At 33.3% G+C, this 14940-nt stretch overlaps 1 protein-coding gene across 1 annotated transcript in view; it reads right to left on the bottom strand.

Moving 5' to 3' along the window:
* Nucleotides 1–9842, bottom strand: part of LOC126781206 (nephrin) — a 440964-nt gene extending 431122 nt beyond the window's left edge. Inside the window, exon 1 of the mRNA XM_050506069.1 lies at nucleotides 9548–9842. The gene's annotated coding sequence lies outside the window, so the exon portion shown is untranslated. The remainder of the gene's footprint in view (nucleotides 1–9547) is intronic.
* Nucleotides 9843–14940: the final 5098 nt, after the last annotated feature.

The raw sequence follows: 14940 nt of genomic DNA, 5'->3' as shown, positions 1-14940 counted from the left end.
AAAAATTACTTTTAATTTCACTTGAGGGAGAATAAAATAAATTAATAAGAAAAACAGCTTACCGTACATAATGTGATAGAAGAAGTTGGTAATAGGGTAAGTCCAAACAGCAATACTTATGTACTACTATTATACTTATATACTACTTACATGGCACATTGGCGATGAAAAAAATAAGTAAATATTTCTTACAGCACCAATTTTAGCGGTGACCATTATATGGCCCATATACTAGTTTGTATTGTCATAAAGAAAAATTTCAAGTAAATAGATTTAATGATACTAAAAAAAAAACAGTTGAAAGAGTTGACCAATGTATACTGAAAGATAAAGTTTAGTAATGTTAAAACACAAGTAACAAAAAAACAAAAGTAAAGATGAAACGTAAAAATATTTTATAAGCTATCAAAAAACGTTAGAGTATATTAATTTTAAGTATGGAGTAATCTCTCATAGTTCGTCTTCATTATTACGCTTTATGAAAGCCCCACACGAGGCGTTATCTTTTAGAAATATAAAAATTAATGACTTCTTTATGCTTTGAAGAGTAAAATGAAAAACTTCATCTCTCAAAAATTTAGCATTTTTGTGGTGCTATTTCGAAACTTCGCTTAAATTTTCTAGTTCTTTTTTCTTAATTAGTCAAATTTACTTTATTCTACTCGATAAAAAATATACGTTTTTCTGCCAAGCGCGTTATATATTTATAATAACTTCTTAATCAAACCAAGTCAAATATTTTTTATTCAAATATAATTTTACAAGTACTTATGAATCGTCAAGCGCTACCACCGGGTATCGAAAGGTGAATTCTACGGAGAAGAACCGGCAAAAAATACAAATTATTATTACACTTAGTTCTGCGCCACATGTGTATCCATCAACCCACGGAATTTTGTTAAGAAAAAAGTCACTTTTAAAAACACTTAAAATTTATTTCAAAAATAGGATTTAAGAGCAGTATACATACTAAATTTATTTTAGAAATGAGTATTACGCAAATTATAGCTTTATTATTAATTAGTCACATTCCACTCACATTATTTCACGAGGAATGTTCAATATTATCGAATTGTAATCGTCGTGTAATATAATGAATATATAAAGCATTTAGGTATCGAGTAATAAGACCATCGTTCTACTATATATTATGTGCAAATAGCTCTTGATAATTTTTATTTTTTCTAATGAATACAGTTTGAATGAAATACTAATCGTTTTTATTAACTTAATACATTTTTTTTACTCTAAACACAAATTCATAATACGAAAAAGCAATAAAATATCATATGTTCCAAAAAAAAAAAAAATAACCATGAATATTAATATACAGCATATTTATGTTACTGTCATAAATTTTAATAAATTGTATTTTATCTATTGAAATTATATGTAAATAAAATACAAGTAATAATATAAATACGCAAACAATTTATTTAGACCAGCGTCACGTGTGATACTTTTGTTATCAAATCTCTAAAAATTTTCATACGCTTCTTATTCAGGCCATGTTGCATTTATTGAACTTTCTTCTATTGAGATACTAATAAACACGATTTTTCGTACAGTATGAGTTCAGTAGTAGTAGTAGAGTATCATATATCAGCTCATTTTCTTTTACTTATATTCGGCTTTCTTATTAAGCGGGCCATTTTGGCTGTCCAGGTACCAATCTATTCTACTGTCAATTAGCAATAGTTCTTTCTCTGAACTAGTGTAAAAAGTGATGGGATTAGTTATAGCAGATATAAAGGACATAATATCTTTTTTGCCTACGGTCGATGTTGCATTGGCTTTTTCATGTCCATGAAAGTGCCTTTTTCCATCCCAAATTACGTTTATTTTTATACTGATAAATGTATTCTGTTTGTTCGCATGTGTTCAGCACGATATGTGAAAATATTTTCTTACTCTTTGTTCATGAACTTACGCCTTATGCCTCCGACACAATTGATAGGCTCAAAGAATAGTCAATAATTAAATAAATGTGAATTTTACAAGAGCAGAATATCTTTACCCGTCAAGCCGAAACACAACAATATCGAATATTATTTTTATTAGATGTTTATCGGTAGAATAATTTATCAGTGTTCGATGACGTAGACCTGCGAAAAGTTCTACCACCGGGGGTTAAATTCTATAAATATTTATAGAAATTACAAAGTAATATTCTGATTTATCCTAACGATTGCTCAATTTCGTTTGCTTATTAAAAACTTCGAAATAACTTTCCAATTTCACAATCAATATTCATAACACACGACACACAGTCGATTCCCATAATTCCAATTAAAAGTTCTCATGAACAAGTTTTAACAAGTTACATTCACACCAAATGTATAGAAAACATGTTAGAAATGGTAGAAAATATAACGATTATATTAGTATAAAGAAAAAAAGTACGCTCGTTTCAAGCAGCTGATAATAATTAGTAGCAAACTAATAGAATTTGTCTATGAAATGAGCATGCTTAATTGCCGTCTGAATACTTTTTCGTGCTACCTAGCAGAACGAGTTACGCATAAAATACTAATATTTTCAATACTATTCCAATACATTCACTTAATTTGCAGTACAGCTAGTTATATATCAGTTAATATATAGTAAAAATTGTGATAGTTGGGTGGTATTTACATACATTCAATATCGATGATAAAATTGAGAAAGGTCTTATTAGACCTAGTTACGATTACTTTATTTATAACAGAATTAATCCTAAAATACGTTAAATTTAAAGCCAGAATTACACCACTGTCACTTACACGGCGTTTCTTATTCTAAGGTTGCCAGAACAACGGTGTGTTGCTTACAAACAAAAAACTTTCATTATTATCAAACCTCTTAATTTAGTTCGTAAAACAATTTTTAAGTAATTTGAACTATAATTGAAGAACATACTTTAACATTTGTGTTCAATTATTATATTACAATTAAGATCTAACGAACTTGTATCTTAAGTGAAGATTGCGAGTTCAAGGACAGGCACATTTCACTAAATTTTGATTAATCGCGATGCTTACAATTCTTAATAATGGTGCTTGGTTGTGACGCTTAATTGCACGCTGTGAGAAAACCCGTGTTGTATTAAATTCAGTCACATATATGCAGCCACTAACCTGCGGTTGGTGAAATACACATGTGGCAGTATGTCAGTGAAATTTGAAACATGCAGGTTTCCTTACAATGTTTTCCTTCATCGGCAAGCACGAGATAAATTATAAACACAAATTAAGCACATGAAAATTCAGTGGTGCTTGCCCGGGTTGAACCACGATCATCGGTTAAGATTCACGTGTTCTAACCACTGGGCCATCTCGACTTTTTTTTTTATATTTGCCGGGAGGGCAAATGACTCTACTCCACCTGATGGTAAGTGGTAGTAGAGTCCAAACGCGACGACTGCCAGTACAGATGGGAAAAACGTTCTGCACTAGCCACCTTCGCCTTGCCGGCCCGCAAGATGCCTCTTCACGCCTCGTTTGAAGGAACCCGGGTTGTAAGAGGAGGGGAATACGTGGGCTGGTAAGGAATTCCATTTTTTGGAAGTGCGACAAAGAAAGGAGTTGCCAAATTTCTTTGTTCGCGATGGAATTGATGTCACAGTTAGGCGGTGACATCTAGAACCAGCTCGCGTGGACTTAAGAAGGAAGGGGGAAGCAGGAATTAGAGAGAATAATTCCTCAGAGCACTCGCCGTGATACAGTCGATAGAAAGCGCTCAGTGCTGCTATCTCACGACGCAGTTGTAAAGGTTCAAGGGTGTTTGTGACCTTTACGTCGCCAATAATGCGTACGGCACGTCGCTGCAGCCGGTCCAAGGCCTCCAGTAGGTACTTAGCGGAGCCATCCCAAAGGTGCGAGCAATATTCCACGCAAGATCGTACCTTTGTTTTGTACAGCAGGCACAGTTGTTGTGGCGTGAAAAAACGCCGCACCTTGTTCAGAACTCCGAGTTTCCGTGAAGCTGTTTTTATAACAGCCTCGATGTAATCCCTTGGACTAAAGTCGCAGCGAACGTCGATCCCCAGCATGTCGATTTTGCTTTGTATCACCAGCGGAGTACCACAGAGGGAGGGAAGAGGGGAAAATGCTGACATTTTCGCTGTGAGAGCGCATACCTGTGTTTTCTTGGCATTAAACTCAACAAGATTATCAGAGCCCCATTTAGCGATGAGCTCTAATGTCCTATCGAGTTCAACGACAAGATCCTTCCGCCTCTCCTCAATTTCCGCCCGCCCAGCCACTGCGCGTCCATGGTATCCACCATGCACTGTACTATCGTCTGCATAGCAATGTATGTTCCCAAGAGAGAGCATATCATTGATATGCAAAAGAAAGAGTGTCGGAGATAGCACAGATCCCTGGGGGACCCCAGCATTCACTACATAGAATTGTGAAGCTCAACCATCAACTAAAACACGAAGGCTACGCTTGTGTAGGAAGCTGGCAATCCAGGTGCATAGCTGAGCAGGCAGACCATATGCCGGCAGCTTGGAGAGAAGACTTCTGTGCCAGACCCTGTCGAAAGCCTTGGAGATATCGAGGCTGACAGCCAACGATTCTCCATGCTTGTCGATAGCTTCACCCCAGAGGTGTGTTACGTACGCTAGAAGATCACCTGTAGACCGTTTTGGTCGAAACCCGTACTGACGATCATTAATTAGACAGTGATCTTCTAGGTAATGGATCAGTTGGTTGTTTAAAATCCGTTCCATCACCTTACAAAGTACTGAGGTGATAGCTATTGGCCGATAATTTGCCGGGTCAGACCGATCCCCTTTTTTGGGAACCGCTTGCACATTAGCTCTTCTCCAAGCCTCCGGCACACATCCCGAAGAGAGAGACAGTTGAAACAGGCGCGTTAACACAGGAGACAGCTCCGCTGCGCACATCTTTAGCACTATGGCTGGTATTCCATCGGGACCGCTAGCTTTCCGTACATCAAGTGACTTTTTCAGCAATGCTATTTCATAATTAAATATGACAATAATAAGTGTTAAAAGATTGATAGAGTGCAAGAATATGTACACATATAGTTAAAAGGTTTCTGAGAAATTAATTAACAGCCTCTAAATCTTTCACATTGGAGCATATTCCACCATGCTGTGCCAATGAGGGTTTCATCCGAATCATCAAGACTACCTCACAATGTTAACCTACTCCGCTAAAAACGAGATAAATTATAATCAGAAAATTTAGTGCTTACTCAGGTTAAAATTGACATATTCTGTCCACTGTGACATTGCGGCCCTTTCTGTAAAGTAACAATAGCTATTACGAATCTTCATAAGACATAATTAGTTTTGGTAAATTCTCGAATGGCAACGGAATTTCATCCCATGTGTATTCTAGCATGAAGGTTGATGAATCAATGTAATTACAATCACAAGGAATATACCAATCTGTAATCCAATTCCATGGTTGTATTGGCATGTAAGGGCTAATTTCTACGTTTCTGTAAAACGTCATACGAGTACACCTACCTACCAATGACGTTTCCATTTAAAATTGCAAACATACACTTTCACCGTATTTTTTTAACATTGTTTTGAATGTTAAGTTATTGTTTATTTTTAATACTATTTTTTATTGAAAATACATAGACTGGCAGGTAAATTTAAAGCCATTAGGGCTGTACGAAATATTGACTATCTCACATCGCCAATGCACCACCACCCTTGGGAACTGGAATGTCACGTACCTGTAGTTACACTGGCGCATTCACCCTTCAACCCGGAACACAACAATTGCTCTTTAGTAATAGAACATGTGCTGAGTGGGGTGGTGCCTACCCAGACGGTCATGCACAATGCCCTACCACCGAAATTAATTGCAACAGAAACAATATTGAGAGAACTTTGAACTTGTTAACTTTTTATAAAAAGATGGTGAAGGGTTAAATAACCCTATTATTTAACCCTTCACCATCTTCCTATAAACATAAAATATAATATATGTTACTTTCTATTATATCCTATGAGGTACATCATTTCGTTGTTAGTGTAATTTTATTGTACATGAATTTCTTCAGTAAAGCTATCATAAACATGTTAATATTTATTATTGAGATTCCTATATACGACCTTTGAACTCACACTAGCGTGTGTATTACTCTTTATGTGATTGAAACACTTGCAATGCGGCTAATAATTTACTCGCTTGTATGAATAAACAGTACTTCCGCATTTCTAATGTATTCGAATGAAAAACATCAATTATATAATATCCTTGGAGATTAATTTGTGCTAAACCGCGGACGGTGTTTATTTAATATTTATGGCTACTGAAGTTAACTAAAACAAAACTAAAATCAAACTACTATTTATTTAGCTGCTATTAGCGTAAACATTATCTCCGTATAACATAAAATATTACAGCATGTATAAAGCATAACTTTAAAACGAATTCATGCTTATTCAGTAGAATTAGGATTATAGTGAAAAGTTTAATTAGAGTCTAAAATACCTAAAGCAGTTCATCAACTAAAAGAACTCGTGTGAATTAAACAAAATATACTTCCTTTAAGTGAGCTCACAAGCACTTTCGTATCATATTACGAGATTAAATTAAACGTAAAATTTGGATTGTGGGTTCGACTGAGAAGAACAAATAAGAAACAGATTTGTTATTATTTATTACGATAAGAACTACAAGTATTAATTAAATTTAGCTGTCTTTATGTATATAGGTTTTTACAAACTGTAAATAGTGTCGTAGAATCATGTCTTATTGATATTTATTTTGTAATATCTCTAAAGTGATGCAGAGTAACGAATGAAAATCATTTCAGAAATAAATTCACTATAGAAGAATCATATCTTAACGATATTATAAAATAAAATGTATTATCGAGATCATCCCTATTTTTTTTGTATATGTATAGAATAGGTAGGCGGACGAGCATATGTATGCGCATCTTCTTCTCCCGCCGTAAGTGTTGCCGGGGTTAGGGGTCTTTGTACCGTGAGAACCCCCTAGGATTTGGAGGCCTGCAGAGGCGGGTCGGGGCGTCACGGTAGTATACGCAAGTGATCATTGGCATTGTAAGAAATGTTAGCTGTCGCTTACATCGCCAATGCGCCACCAACCTTCCCTTGTGGCCGAAAACCGGGAAACCAAATGACTCCACTTCACCTGATTGTAAGTGGTAGTGGAGTCCAAACGCGACGACGGCTAGTACAGTCGAGAAGAATGTTCTGCACTAACCGCTCCCGCCTTGCCGGCCCGCAAGATGCCTCTTCACGCCTCGTTTGAAGGAACCCGGGCTGTAAGAGGAAGGGACCACGTGTACTGGTAAAGAGTTTCATTTTTTAGTGGTGCGAGAGAAAGAGTAGCCAAATTTCTTCTGCGCGATGGACTTGAAGTCACAGTGAGGCGGTGACATCGAGAGCCAACACGATTAATTATACTAGCACACTCAGGCTGAGTGTGCTCAAACCGGAACACAACAACACCAAGTACTGCTGTTTTGCGGTAGAATATCTAATAAGTAGGTGGTACCTACCCAAATGAGCTTGCACAAAGCCCTACCACCAGTTAACATCAATGACCAATAATTAATAATGGAATTGTAGTATTGTTGAAACGAGATTAAGAGAATAAATTGATAAGAAATATCTTGGTGTCAAAATTTTCTAATTTAAATTCTATACCTATTTGTTATCTTTTCCTGGTTTTGTCAGTGTCACCGTCTTCGTTTATTTTTTAAATAAAAGCTCTTGTCACCTTTCTTCCTATTTTACGAAAAAGGTATATAAATATTTGTTGTCAAACCAATAAACAAATATTCGCATTTTTAATACCTATTGTCATAATAAATCATAAATCTAGTGTTAAGTGTTGTGGCTTTGGTAATTAAAATCAACCGGATGAAAGTATTTCCCAATAAAATGGAGTATAAAACTCAATACGAATACCGTTTATTTAATATTTTCAAAATTAAAAAATATATTTTTTCAATTTTCGTTTTAATAATGTTTATTTTTTTATTTTATTTACATGATAATATTATTTCATTTTTTAACTAATTGCCATTTTTATAGACGAACCGAATGAGTTCGATTCGGATGAAAAAATTACAAAATATTTTTAATAAGCATTCTTAATTAATACTTATACACATAACAAAAGTTGGATATATTTTTCAATAATACGAACACACAGTAATTCCCTTATTTACAATTGCGTTACATAAATCGAATAGCCAATACTTTAATTTTCAACTAATTTAGTTGAAAATATTATACCTAGGTAAGTTATTTAACAAAATAGCTAAGTTATTTGTTTCATTTATACTCGATTTTATTTACGAAAGTTATTGAATTTAATGTATACCGAATCCAATATAATGTGAACATTGGAATCTTATTGGGCGAGTCCCGCCATGAGAATAATTTCTTGTACGACTGAGTTTATATTGATGAAACTTTTACTAAACTAAAACTGAATAGTTTAAAGTGTTAAAATTAAAGGAAAATATTTAATTAAAAATAGCTGAGAAGCGATTTAATTACATTTCCATTTTAAAAAAATATTATCGATGGGAAATTTGTATTTTATTTAGTATTTCCCAAACTTTAAAAAACAAAGCGTCGTAAAACTGTTATATTAACCAAGTTTTAAATAGATCTTCCCGGCGAAACAATAAATTGTTTGGAAGGCGAACGTACTTTTCTCATAACTGAACTTTGAGAAGCATTTTCAACGTCTTTGAGGTCGCGAGGTATAAGTTTCGATCCCGGGAAGGTATCAATAGCGAAATTATCGACATCCGACAACTTTTAGTCAGATTTAAAAGTAATCAACGAGGCACAAGCTACCATGATTGGCTAATCTTGAACATTTTCGAACTTCTTTTTAATACAATATTTTTCCACAGTATAAAAATATTGAATAATTAATTTTATATCGTAATTTGAATACGATACACGATATAATATTTATAAACCAATGCTAAGTGCTTGTTTATCTCCTAATAATATACTAGTGCTCTTCGAATTATTATTAAACTACCCACCTACAAAAAAATAATGTTCTGAGAAATTTATATAAAAATATTCAAGATTACTAAGAATTTTATTCAATTTCATTAAAAATAATACGAAGATCTATCTGCTAAATATTATGTTAATAATATGAATACATTATTATTAAACGTTTAACGTGTTCTGCATTCCAATATAAACTGAATCCGAGCCTAAATAACTTTGTATAAAACGTGGGCAGCCTAAGGGATGCTATGGAACTCGCCCTTCTAATAAATTGCCTAAATACCTACATTACATTATTAGAGAAAATTGGACCCAACTCAATATAACGTTAATTTAGTACATTTATAGTACATTCAAAATGTAAATGACATAAGCATGATATTTTGAAAGTTTTTTTAAATATATGGCGCCCAATATGGGACAACAAATGTATTATAAAAATTATTCTTTAGTAGCTTTTATATTATAGCTTATACGATAATATACTTTGTTCATACTACATGTATTTTGATTTATTATATCCATAACTTGTATAATATTCATGTTATTGGAACTTACTAATTTTAGATGATAACGTAGCCCTCCTCTGCAGAATGTATTTCACATTCTTACAAACACTAGTTTAAATAATCCAAAAGTGTGACACCAAAAAGTTATATAAAATCAAAATACTGGCAGTTATCTCGATATGATCGTATAAATGATTCAAAAGCACAGGCTCACGACACACAATATCTTAATCCACTAGCACAGCACCCCGCACGTAAGCGGTGATTTCGTGAACACTAATCACTCGGGACGCGTAACGCGAAGGCAGGACACGTCCACCCGCCACGGCACCGCGGCGACTACTGAGGCCCGCGCCGCGCAAGCCTCTTCGACTGTTCACCATCGGGTTGGCAGAATTGTTAGACGCCAGCGCTAAGTCAGAGCATTTTCATAAGATATATTAAGTTTTTATTTCCTATACGATTGTCTATGCATATTGCTGCGTCTTTATATTCTAAAAACATTTGCATGTACCATTTCGATTAACGATAATATCGTAAAAATCTACTATTATCAATTTTTTCATGAATATACTAAGCACATACTTTTATTTTAAATAATGTAAACGTTACTTATATAAAGTCACTAAGATTGATTGCATTATCTAATAACTACTTGCAGTTATATTTTCAAAACTGTCACAACAATTAAACAATGATAACAATTGTAAACCATGTGACACTTCACACGTGTTGTTCAATAATATTAACACGAAGAGATGGTTTTCATAGTATCGAAAGAACAGTTATCGATGTCAGATGTTCTTACACAGCCATGACGGTACGTTTTGTAAAACGGAAAACTTTATACCAATAAATCTTCACACATCTGGGTCACAGATGATTCAGAGTTTATACAAGAATTTATATAAATAGTTTCATTCTATATTATAAACTTACCAAACTCGACTTGTCTCCGCATGTAGAAAATGTGGATCTAAGCCATAGATCGCGAGTTTAAGTACGGGTACAAGTGACTTTTCACGTACTCAAAATATTTTTATAATTCTTCTGAAAAAAAAAGAATAAATTTGAAAAAGACAAATTTTCAACTTGTATATTCACCAGCCCTTAGCAGAGTTGCGTGTTAAAAGAACCTTGCAACATTTTCCGTCTCCCTTCCAGGGATTATTGGTGTAACTTTTCAATGTCAATAGGCGTCAGTAGTAATTTTCAAGGAAAGAGGTTTTCGCTGTGGATCATAAACTAATGAATGGTCGATGACATACATAGCTATTTCAAGTAGCTAATAAATATATAATAATAATATGTCTCTTCACAGAACGCCCAGTAGACGTGAAACATCGAAATTGAGGATTATTTAAATGGTTTATAATTAAAGAAAACCAATATATTATATATAGCGACGAAGTATATAAAAACGAAATTATAAGGAAGTAGCTTTGTATGTGGTGCATTTTTAAAGTAGTGGTAGAGGAGTGTAATGCCGTTAGCCGTCAAGGCACGCCAATAGACGTACTAAATTTGTGTAAATGGAACAAAAGGCGGCTTAATGCCTGAAGGCATGTTTTGGCTAATCAGAAATACATGATACAAATACAACTTAATTATTAATTAATTTAATTTTGTATAATTACTCCTACATTTCTATTTCTAAACCAAAAAAGAGATAAGATATGTACTTGTATCAGATACTTACTGCGTATCTATAAAGCTTACGCTACCGGAGTTATTATTACATTGTAGAGGTTTTAACAGGCAGCCTGGGCCTCATTCATCAATTACCCTACAAGCAAACATTAATCTATATATTGCTGTTTCAGTTTGAAGGGTCGACCATTAAACAATAATAATAGGGATAGGACAATTTGGAACCTTTAATTCATAACACTTTTATATTATATGGTATCACCATCAGGTAACCCATTAGCTACTCAGCTTTCTTCAATTTCATTCGACTTTCATTCGATCAATTATTGCATGAAATTGTTAGTGTATTATATTGAATTAAATATTTGTTATTTCTACATATATTATACGAATAACTCAAACGTTCACCAGTTAATATCGAGCTATAAATATTTTTCATTACACAAACAGATCAGCCACCGAATAAAATCAGAAATTTCTACTCTGTGACTTTTGGGCGAACTTAAACACGCAGTCTTAGGTAACCTTAGATAGGCATATTATGTAACTTACATTTATATGGCCTTAATTTTAGTTTGAATTTCTATTGAAACACATAATTAAATATTCAGATTTAGTCTATAATCCCTGCCAACATCATATTTTGTTTTTAATAGGATTTATAGAATTAGTAAAATATAATTTATTTCATCATCAGCCGAAAGACGTCCACTGCTGGACAAAGGCCTCCCCCAAGGATTTCCACGTTGATTTCCACGTTGATAATTTATTTATATATGTATTAATAAAAATAATTTAATGTGTAAATAACTCGATAACTATGATTTGTTGTATTATTAATAAATGGGTTGTGTTCTCATCATTAATATATCAGTTATAAAGCGCGTCATGATCTTTCGTTTATAAAAAGGTGAAGTTACCCGAAAACCCGTAAATGTCTTAATGAGTTTTGAGCGTAATCATTACGAGTCTCCTAGTTTGGTAGACATTAAGTTATTTCGACACTTTAACTGAAAGTCGCATATTATTGTTAAAATAAATACAGTTTGTTAAGAAAAATCTTATGACCGATGTAGTCGACTGTACTCGTTGATTGACAAATGAAATTTTTATGAGTACCCCCGCCACTTACACCTCACTAATGACGCCGTATGCATTAGTACAAAGCGACATCTCGCGGATGGCGTGCGCGACTTGCATTAAGCGAAACCAACACGCACAGCATCAGCCAATCAGAACATCATGTTCGTTGCACACATGCACAGTCACTCTCGTATCGTATAGTCCACAAACACTTTCGCCACGGTAAAGTTAGCATAGCAAACGTTCAAATGAAAGATAGGCTCCTCTTTGAGTCTTATACATCTGTCCAGGGCAGGTCTAAATAGGATGCAAACACAGATAAGGCCAGTTCTCGCGATGAATGGTAAATTAGTAGAGCCGCGAGCCATTTCATATACTTTGAAACAACTTTTTTTTTTAAAAAGGGGTCGTCGAAAACATTGCCACAATGTTGAATGATAAAGGTTATGGTCAGTTTGTTTGAAACTTAAGACTAATTCTTAAAAGGTTTCGCTTTTAAAATAATGATGTTTTTAAATATACGTACAGTATATGTATGTAAATGTATGTATATAATACGCAAACGTTAACTTTGTATGTGCTATATATGTCGGCTTATCTAATTTGTTATCTATATGAAATTTGTATATTTCGTTTTTAAATTATATAATTTCTTATTTTATTTGTTATGATATATTTGTCAAAGTTTTTTAAATTAATACAGAGAGATGTATTAGTATTATTGAATTATAGTTTTTTTATTATTACTATTATTTTTTTATATATCTTGGTGGTAAGGCTTTATGTAAGCCCGTCTAGGTAGCTACCACCCACTTATCAGATATTCTACCGCCAAACAGTAATTCTTTGTATTGTTGTGTTTCGGTTTGCGTTGATCGAGCCCGTGTGCGGTGGTGACCACTTACCATTAAGTAATTTGCCTCTCCGCCAACTTGTATTAAGCGATCTTGAAATGTCAGAAAGTGATATGCGACTTTGACCACATAACTATAACATTACAAGAATACACGCATCAAAATAGTATATCTCCATAAGTCAGTCAACATTTCACGGGTGTGTTATGAAGTGAGTTCTTAGAGAATAGCACTACAGATTATAATTATTTTTATTAAAACATTTTTTTTTACTATTAATAGACCAGCGTTTGACCGTTGTCTTACCTGATGTTAATATTTCAGCTCCATATCGCATAAGCACGATAGCCACCTAATAACTAAAATAACCATTCAATATTGTACTCGTTGTTTTTTTTAAATATTTTACAGCGTTTTTCGTAGGAATTTAAAAACGATTTATTCGTTTATGTTATTCAAATTTTCATTTATATACTACAAAAAATAAACATTGTAAATTCCCTTGCTCCCATACTGGAATTTATTTATTTTAGTATTTTTTATAGTATTTTAGCTATACAGCCACAATTGTATTGAACTTTGTACCTACTAGTATTTCAATAAATATGTATATATAATACATTAATACGTTAAATATAAAAGCCAGTGGGATATAGATTAAAAACACAACACGACAAAAATACGTGTATAAGTGCTTTAAAACCTACGTGTCATTTCATGCTTTTAATATCTTCTACACATTTAAATTGGACCCTACCAAAATGAAAATCGTTTAGCATAATTTACATGATGAGAAATTCGATAATATTATTATTCCAATACAAAAACAAAATATATGTTAAGAAAAAATTAACAATGTAAAGAGTAATGCCAGTTTGTCATTTTATTAGCCTCTCGGGGACCATATGATTTTCGAAATGTTATAACCCAATGTTTTAATCTGATACGTGATTCGAGTTGATATTAACTATTCATTTTGAATAATTTCAACAAGAGTAAGCTGCGTGGTATTTTGTTGTATAGTGTTTAGCTCGTCCAGAACATTAACTTTTGTTACTCAGCTAAAACATTTGGCATTGCTATTTTGTAGACTGCCAGTGCGATTATTTATATATATATAAATATAGTTTTATTTAAAAAAAAAAGTAAGCAAGAAGACTAGGGAAAATATTAAGCATCCGTTACATTATATAATGTAGGCGGCACTGTATAAGTAATATATTGAATTAAATACCGAACTGTTATCGTAAACGGGTAATAATAAAAATGAAATGAACCCATCTTGGCTTGGCTTGGCTGAAATACGCTAATCTTACTAAAGACTGAGGGTTCTAACACGGGCTAACACTAAATTCTCATGAGCTCTATTTGTCTTTATTATTCAACGCGATTCCGTAAAAAAACATGCACGAGTCACATGACGTTGTAACACATATGTATTCTCCAATCACTATTTTAGCAGCATGATAAAATACTCTCAAAGCTTACATCAAGAGGCGACAAAGTCTTCGCCCAGCTTATATATCAAAAGCTATGGAAATAATATTCTTAAGGAGGTAAATAAAATACATAAATTAAAATCAAAGTAAATTAGTTTTACCAATTAATCGGATCAGACATCAAAAGAAAGATCTTTCGAATTTCATCAATTTTATTATATAACGTATATAAGTTACAACAACAAATAAATAAGACTTCATTGAATTTCATAATAATAATTAATCAACGTTATTGAAAACAAAATATTGTAAATTAAATTAAATTTTCTTCCAGGCGAACTTTGTGACAGATACTTAAAGTATCTGTTTGCCTGGAATAGATTGCTGTAGCTTTAATGCCTTTGCACGCTTTAACT

The sequence above is a fragment of the Nymphalis io genome, chromosome 3, assembly GCF_905147045.1.
Source record: "Nymphalis io chromosome 3, ilAglIoxx1.1, whole genome shotgun sequence".
In the NCBI taxonomy this organism is placed as follows: Eukaryota; Metazoa; Arthropoda; class Insecta; order Lepidoptera; family Nymphalidae; genus Nymphalis; species Nymphalis io.
This window is presented reverse-complemented; position numbering and strand designations above follow the sequence as displayed.